Here is a 9,283-nt window from a genome sequence, read left to right as displayed (position 1 = left end):
GCAGACAGACAGATACAGATATCTCCATATATATAATGGGGTTTTGCATTAAAGGGCGGGGCATTCATTCCCTATTTACATCGTTCCCGAGTTGGCCAAGTTGCCAACTAGACGAAAGGGCGGCCGAGCTTCTAGTGTTGCATAATTAAATGCGACCATAGGTCGCATTTAAGTATGAAAACCGGTATATCTTGTCTGTATATGTATCTAACGACTCAATGTCTATAGTTGCTGACCTGTTGTGACATCACATCGTTGTGACATCACATTGTTGACATTGTGATGTGATGTCACATATTGTTGACATTGTGATGTCACATTGTTGTGACATCACATTGTTGTGATGTCACATTGTTGTGACATCACCTCATCAAAGATCAAACCCATAACGATACATGGAGACGACTGGATCATCATCATCATCACCTAGATCTCCATATATGGAGCTGACCTCTGCATCTGATTCCCAGATGATGCCCTGTTAGGGCAACGACACTAATAAAATCCATTTTATACCCATCAATATTAAGACCATATCTGGGAATGCCCATACCCAAAAACGTCAATATTAAGTCCATATTAACAGAACCCCTTTTATGCCCATAGCACCATATACATGGATCTCTGTATATGGATATCAGGGATCTCCATATATGGAACTGGTCCGATATATTAATAAAGGATAAAATAAAATAAAAGTCCACATATGGGTGTTCCCAGATGCAGCCCTGTTAGGGGAACCACACTAAGAGAATCCATATATGGCCAAGACAGATGGCCAAGACAGATGGTGAGACCTCGTCCTTTAGGGTGGGGAAATCGCGCTCTTTCGAACGACCATCATTTCGACCAGAGGGTTAGCGACTCACTCCACGGAGGTTAGGGTTAGGGTGAGGGTTAGAGTCGGTGTCGAAAAGATGACATGTAGTAACAGCGACACGCTCCCCTTTAGGGTGAGGTCGCTTTTCGCCCTTAGGTGTCTTACTGGTAGCTACGATAGAGAGAGCAGGCCTATTAACTCATACTGTGCCAAGGCCACAAGAGGGCGCCAGAGTGCCAGAGTCTCTCCCATTGACCACCGCTGTAACATACAGGGACCCACGCAACAGTGACGTGCGTTTTCACGTTGGTGCGTGTGATGAAAATTACCCGGATGAAGAGAGCTACAAGATAGCTATAGGCTATCACTCATTTTAGAAGCCCGATTTTCGGCGATTTAGCCGTAAATAAACCTTTTCCGCTTCCATAAGAACATAGTTCAGAGAAAATGAGCTCTAAAGATGTGAGAATGTATTGGATTCGGCGGCGCGATTCGGCGGCGTTACCCTCTCGCGGGCCGGTGTAAACAGATCGCGGTCGGCGGCCTGGATGAAAATTTTGAGCCAGGCTTTGGTAAGGCCTCCGATTATTTAATTCATTTTATTAAAAAAGCCGATATTGTTCGGGATCGGCAACCCGGAATACGTCGTGCCGCCGACAGCATAGATTGAGTAAAAATTCGGGGGCTCTAAATTTGGCATCTGGCCATTTTCAATGGAATAAATCGTCGGACCACGTAGAATGGCTCGTCGGAAAGTGTAGGACGAGCCAGGACCACCCACGTCTCTACAAGCAGCTCAGGGTAAGAATAGCAATAAAGCAATAAATATATTGTATTGTATTGAAAAAATCAAACCTCGTTCGAAGTGGAGCTGTGAATTTGAGCAGTTCCAGATCTATGCTTTTGATTCTATGTGTTTTAGATCTATGAATTCTAAGTGTTCTATATATAAATTCTATGTGTTCTAGATCTATAAATTATGTGTGTGTGTGTGTGTGTGTGTGTGTGTGTGTGTGTGTGTGTGTGTGTGTGTGTGTGTGTGTGTGTGTGTGTGTAACTGTAAACTGTTCCTATGAGTGAGTGGTGAGTGTGCCTGGCCTGCACAAAACAGCGCCCCTCCTTTAACTAGTGTGTTGTGTGTGGCCACTCAAGGTATTGCCAGACTACGGACACGGCCAGCCAGCCAGCCACCCAGCCAGCCACCCACCCACCCACATACCCACGGACATACCTGTCTATTGGGAGCTTGTGTTCCACAGCTCCAAAAAAGCCGAACTTGTTCGGGATCGGCACTGGATGTTACATTCTCTGAAAGATTCCAACTGCATGTTGAATGTTAAATCATAGAAAGTGTTACCAACCTGGTATCTATTTACTAGCCTGGACACCATGAAAGGCATGAATCTGCCACTGGCACTGCCAGTGCAAGAAAAAAGAAATAGTGCTGGCGTTGTCTTTGGGGCTGTTTGGTGAACCTGAGTTGGCGAGTGACGTCATTTTGTAGTCGAACCGGACCTTTCCGACGAAAAGTTTGGCACACAAACACACACATGCGCACGCGCGCGCCCGCCCGCACGCGCGCACACACACACACACACACACACACACACACACACACACACACACACACACACACACACACTCAGGCTTGTCAACTCTCCTGGATCTCCCAGGAGTCTCCTGGATTTTGACCCCATCTCCTGGCATGCTCCTGGATTGGCAAATCTCCTGGATTTCTCCTGGATTTGGTATCAAACTCCCAAAATTCACCAGAACACAGGAAATTACATCTACTATGTTATTTTTTTTCTGGGGGAGGACCCCCAGACCCCCCGCTTTAGAGGTGGGGGAATGAATGCAAGAAAGATCAGACACATATTCACTTAAAGGGGAGCTCCGGTCGTTTTCAAGGGCTTTTGTAACCCCATATTATCATATTCTAACTTGGAAAACAAAAAAGAAATTTATTTTTGTGGTACATTTCCATTTTTTGGGAAACGCGAAGCTATGACCTCACTTCCTACAGCACCAACCTCACTTCCTCCAGCACCCATAATCCTTTGCGCAAGCAGCGCTTGGAGAAGAGAGCCAAAGCTAAGCTAACAGCGTAACCATAATAACATCCTCGCTGCGTTGCTGTTTTAGTTTGTTTGTTGCTGTTGGTTGGAAGTCACGTAGTAAGAAGATGGGATGTTATGACCGCAGTGATGCTGAGCAGTTGTAGAAGTTTTGAAACGTGTGCAACTGTGTCGGTGAAACAACATGGCATTGTTGTTTTACCGTGGTGTTATGATTGAATGAAGCCGAGCGACGGAGCGAGCCCCGGGTGCTGCTGCTGCCTGCAGAACGATGGGACATGAATCTGCGGTTGTGTAGTGATTAGTAAACATTTCACAACAGATGACTTCCACCGAGATGTAATGGCAGGATTGATGGACACAATGCAAAGCTAAATGTCCCTTGTAAAGCAGAACATAGGTATGTACTGTATGTTTGGAATTAAAATGCCACTACGAAACATAATGTATAATGTACAAGCAAAGGTTGCAACTTGATTCATGTTTGTAACACTTATTTTGTTCCCATCTAATGGGTGGAGAGCCTTCATATCAAGGTGTATTCTTTCAAGAGGTAGGACTACTTTTAGGCTATTGTTATTGCTAGCGATGCTAATCTCTGTAATGTAATGTGCGGGGCACCCAAAAGTGGTGAGATAAAAGTCAACAGAGGGGACTGTATTATAATGTATATGAATCGACAAACAACCCCTCCCCCAGTGGCTGCACAGTAATTATGATGTAACGTGAGCTATTATAAAAGATGATGATGATGATGATACTACACTCTGATTCCTAGTGTAGGCAACCAAACGTTGGGTACTTACAACTGTGAAGTGTGAATCACTAGAATATATTTTATTCAGACAAACTCATAAACAAACTGAATCCACATAACTCCATTAAAACACATAGCAGTACTGTAACACTCCCCTTCCCTCATTGACCATACATGAAGCTAGATCGCATTGTTTTTAAAAAAAAATGTTTTTTACTGATGTGCGTGGTCTAAATGTTATTGTTTTCTAGATTGATATTGCTATGCATTTGTTATATTGTTGTTGATGTACTGACATTATCCTATTATATTGATATACTGTATTACCTGCTTATTGTACATCGCTTTGGATTAAAATCTGCTAAATGCCTAAATTGTAATCATCCAGCACTTTTGCCAGTTACTTTTTATTCTTTTGTACTACACTGTTTTATAAAGTAGGGTTTAAACTTACAAACAAAAAACTGTTTAAATATGGAGATAAGAGGTTTGTGCCCGAGAGCAACCCCCCAACATTACATGAAATATGTAACATGGTAAAATGCAGTGTTACTGTTGTTAGCTTATAGATCTGTTCTTTTTTTTAGCAAACTGGTTTAGGATTCTCATTATTGCATGGTGTGATTACTAGAAATGGGGTAAAAGCTATGGCAACATTTTGAAATGTCATTGTAAAAAATCTGTTTACCCTGAAACTTTTTTCCTCCTCTTTGTCTATAATTGCATAAGGTGCTGACACATCACATAATCCACCGTCCAAGATGATGTCCATAGCAGTCCTGCGGGAAGACAGCGGTACAACTGTCTACATCGCCCTTTGAATGAAGAGATCAGGCATTGACACTAAGGCTCACCTGCCCCCGGCAGGTAAATAAAACGTCAGGGCAGGTGAAGTTGGCTTTCAGGTTGCCCGACAGGGCAAGTGCGCTCATTTGAGAGGGGACACAAATGTCTATAAACACAACACGAGATATCTGTCTAAACACCTGAACATGGCCAGTGCGCTGTGTCTTCTGGTCTGTGGAATGTAAAATAAGAGCACTATTTACCTATAATGTGCTGTTTTTACTGTTGCTACATTAAAAAATATAAAATAACAAGTGTGAAACCATAGACATATTCAATCATAGCTAAAGTATTTGGTATTTGGATTCGGAGGTATTGAGGTATGACATTTTATCGCACAGCCCCAGAAAGTAAAGAAATAAGTGTTAAATTGCGGTAATTAAAATCGTACCTATCATTTTATAATGGACGATTTACTTTTCGGGCAAGTGGGCATTACCTTCGGGCAAGTAGAACATGACCTGTACTTGCCCGATGGGCAAGTGCCTCTGAGACCTTAGTGTCAACCCCTGGAGATGCCGTAGAAGAAGCAGCTTACTAGGAACTCCCAGGAATATTATTTACTCTCTCGATTCATACAGCAATGTGATCTAATTTTTCAATATTAGACTACTCTAAAGCCTCTTTCAACTCTAATGTTGCCTTGCCTGCTCTGTACACTAAGTCATGAGCTTGTTATTTTAATAAGTCAAATTGGGAAATAAAATAAAAGTGTGAGAATAATTTTCCAATTCCTAGGGAGAAAAATAATCATTTACAAGAATCGTGCAGCCCTTCTGCAGATATAAGTGTCTGCTAAATTTCTAAATTAGATCAGCTAACACAGGGAACATGTCAGAACCCTAAAACATCCGGGACAACCATGTCCTAGCTCTGGTCCAGAGTGTCAGCGATTCTCACTGACACTCTGACAAGCGGCTGACTCAAAGACTAGACCAGGATTTCTATACCCCTACGAGGGCTCAACTTAGGTCAATAAACTAAACTACTTTACTACTCACTTAACCAAAGGTAGTTTTGTGTTGTTGAAAGTCTATTCTCCACGGTGGGAAGCCTCTCAACCCCACCCACTCTGTAAAATACATTATTTTTGTGATGAAATAAAACGCATCCAACTCTGACCGCCGCTTATTTCCAGGTTGTCTGCGGTGGCTTGACGTGGATGCATTTTATTTCATGACAAAAATAATGTATTTTACAGAGTGGGTGGGGTGCTGAGAGGTTTCCCACCGAGGAGAATAGACTTTCAACAACGCAAAACTACCTTTGGTTAGGTGAGTAGCAAAGTAGTTTAGTTTATTTTGACTGAAGTTGAGCCCTCAAACAAGAAATCCTTGTCTAGTCTTTGAGTCACCCGCCTGTCAGAGCATCAGTGAGAATCGCTGACGCTCTGGACCAGAACTACACGTCCCAGACTCTTCTCACTTCTGGCTCCCAAACTGTAGAACGAACTTGCACCTCAGTCTTCCTTTTTCAATTATATTTATTGTATCCTCACCTGTATTACGTGATGTGCATGTTGTTTACATTTATGTTCATACAGGTGCTGTTGAAGCCTTCCACAGTGCTCAAATGCATGCGATTCTGCGCTTCCTGTCCTACATCGCAGTCCTGTCTACATCGCCTTCAGAAGAGATGCGGAAGAAGTGGAACTTACAGTTCCAACCTGGCAGCACACACAATCTTGATGCATACATCGAAATGATCTTGTTTAAAAAATATTAGACTACTAACACTACTCTAACCCCTCTTGCAAATTTAGTTTTGCCTCTGTTGAGAATTGATAGACTGTCATTTGATGGCCGGAGAGTATTGTGAGCTTGTTATTGAAATAAGTCAAATTGGGAAACAAGATGAGAATAGTGTGAGAATAATTGTTCCAATTCGTAGGACTAGGGAGCAAAATAATTATACTTTATCAAGAAGCGTGCCCTTCTGCAGACTAAGTTTCTGCTAAATTATATCAGCTAACAAGGAAGCTGTTCAAACCTTCCCTAATCCATCCAGGACAACGCTCCACAGGTCCTAGCTCTGGTCCATAGCGTTAGTGGAGTTCTCCCTAACGTTATGTTCCTCTACCTTCCGCTCCGGCTTGGCAAAACTGGAAAGCCGTCTCGTCTGGTCCCAAAATAACAAAAACTGTTTCGCCCATCACCAAACCAAAGGTATCAGTGGGGAGTGAAAGTTTACTCTCCTTGGTAGACGCAGTCTGGGCCCCCACCACGCACACTTAATACATTTCAAGGGTGAAATGATGAATATTCCACCGGATGGAGACACTCTTTATGGTTCCAACGTCGTAGAGCTGAATAACACCCAACGAGACTAATGCTCTGTTAAAAAAATAGAAATTATGTCTCCATCTGTTGGAATATTTTTCATTTCGCCCTAGAAATATATTTTAAGCGTGTGGTGGGGGCTCAGATTGCGTTCACTAAGTAGAGTAAGCTTTCAACACCCCACTGATACCTTTGGTTTGGTGAGGGGCGAAACAGTTTTTGTTATATTCTGACCAGACGAGACGGCTTTCCGGTTTTGCCAAGCCGGAGCGAAGTTAGGGAGAACTCCACTAACGCTATGGACCAGAGCTAGTGAGCTACACAGGTCCCAGACTCCACCTTAGCCCTTGCAGGCTTATGCAAAGGTTAAAATGTAATTTAGATAACATGGTATGGAACCTATGCCAGGTTCATTTGTAGACCTGGCATTGTGTGTATACTTTCAATGTAAAAATGTTTTTGATATATTATACTATTTAGACTGACCCTTACCTGTGCTATTTGAAGTGCATGTTGTGTACATTTATATGTTCATACACGTACCTTAATACATGCAGAGATCCTACTCATCCTACACTGGCATGAGAGAACGAGGCATGCTTGCAGTCAACACATTTTGTCCATGTCTTTGTCAGTAGTATCTATGAAGCTACCTTCCTTCTGTAAAGATACATCCATTCCATTCTACCTGTCCTTTGTATGACAGCACAAACTCTTAGAACAATAACTGTTTCAATTTCAGGTGGACTCCACACACCAAAAAGGCATACTACAGGCGAACAAAGAATCACATTGTGAATAAAAACAATATAGGCTATTACATTGTCATGAGCTTTTTTGGTTTAATCCTTGCAAACTGTCATATTTTAGATGTCATTCAAGTCTTTTTTTATGCCTGCCTTTATCACCCATTATTTGCTGGACTAGAGCAGTGGTTCTTAACCTTTTCAAGCCGTGACCCCCAAAGCAACTGAACTGGGGACCCCCACCCTGATAAGCACTTAGACTGTAGGAGTTGAGGTACAGTATTACATCCGCTTGTTTCCGTTCCACAGATAAATATTGTGAAACTAGCCGATCTACAAGCTCAAACTCCCAGACTCAAAGGTTGAGAACCACTGGACTACAGTAATGCTCTGAAACAGAAGTACTTGCCACTGTGTTTGTTAAACTGCACAGGCTACAATCGACAATTTGATTGTACTGTGTTTACTGTGTTACAAATAGCAGGTTCACACAGCACTCAATACAGTAAAAACAGAAAAGAAGGAAAATCAAATGTATTGAATCTATTTTATTATATATTATGACAAGGGAAGGATCCGATATTTTCACATCTCTATGCATTTGTTATGTATAATACAATATAATGATGCCAGGGTAAGAAGACGTCGACTCTCCACTTGCGACGACTCTCCAGGACACTCCAAACGATACTGCAGTGCCTGCAGTGAGAAGAAGAAAAGACTGTAACATGTTGCATTGTCTCTGTCACTCACAAAGGGTTCATCGCCATACCAGCTTAGCAATTAGTCACTTATCTCCCAGACTCCCTCCCCAGTCAGAGTTGTGCAGGATGTAATTTGCTGCAAATTAGGTGACTTCATTTAATTGACCATGTTTAAAATATATATTTGAAATAAAAATCCTGTCTCTCACACTTCTGCTAGTGTGCCCACCCTCCCCTGTGCCAATGTTGGCACTCGTGCCTAAGGTTACCTACCCCTGGTGTACATTTTTGTCATGCACATACAAATATTAAATATTACAAAAATATTACCAGAGACAGATCTGCTAGACCTAAATAGTAGCCTACTAGTGCTCTCTATTTTTTGAGAGCAGTGGTGTAAGCAGTACTTGTAAAATGTTGTACTTTGTACTGTATTTGTACTTTGAATATTTCCAGCTTTCTGTACTTGTACTTTATAGTACTTGTACTCCATTACAATTATTTGAAAATGTCAGTTACTTTGCACATAAATGATTATATTATAAAACCTAATTAATCAACTTTAGCCCTATTTTATACCCACTTACCCAGGCTATCTGAAAATAGATGATCTACAAGCTCACAATGCGTTGATGCGATGTGTTGTGAGTTTGTGGATCTGCCATTTTCAAACATTTTGTACTTTTAAAGTATATTTTGATGCCAGTACTTTTACTTCTTACAGAACGTTTCTATATTGCAGTATTGATAGCCTACTTTTACTCAAGTATCTTTGTCCTTTTTCCATCTCTGTCAGAGTGTACAAATGGAACCAAATGGACACGTAGGAGGTACTAGAAAATAAAAGGTTTGAGAACCACAGTACTAGTGGACTCCTAATGTGAAATACTAGTAAAATCAGTGCCATCATACATATTCTAAAGAAAACGTACAGGCTTTACATTCAGTAATTGGGATTAAAATAAGAACGTGTATGCCAGGACACATTGATGATGACACACATACACAAACAAGTTATACATGAATGAAACATACCATTGTGTTTCGGTTGTC

The 9,283-nt window shown here is 41.5% G+C and overlaps 1 long non-coding RNA gene across 1 annotated transcript; it reads left to right on the top strand.

Annotated features, from left to right (window-relative positions):
* The first annotated feature begins 2,715 nt into the window (after positions 1-2,715).
* On the top strand, positions 2,716-7,589 carry LOC308292594. The gene is made up of 3 exons (XR_013962416.1): positions 2,716-3,298; positions 4,385-4,522; positions 6,045-7,589. It is a non-coding gene; the product is annotated as an uncharacterized lncRNA (long non-coding RNA).
* The last annotated feature ends 1,694 nt before the right edge of the window (positions 7,590-9,283 follow it).

This window comes from Nannobrachium achirus, assembly GCF_963921795.1.
Source record: "Nannobrachium achirus genome assembly, chromosome: 10".
Taxonomy (NCBI): domain Eukaryota; kingdom Metazoa; phylum Chordata; class Actinopteri; order Myctophiformes; family Myctophidae; genus Nannobrachium; species Nannobrachium achirus.
This window is presented reverse-complemented; position numbering and strand designations above follow the sequence as displayed.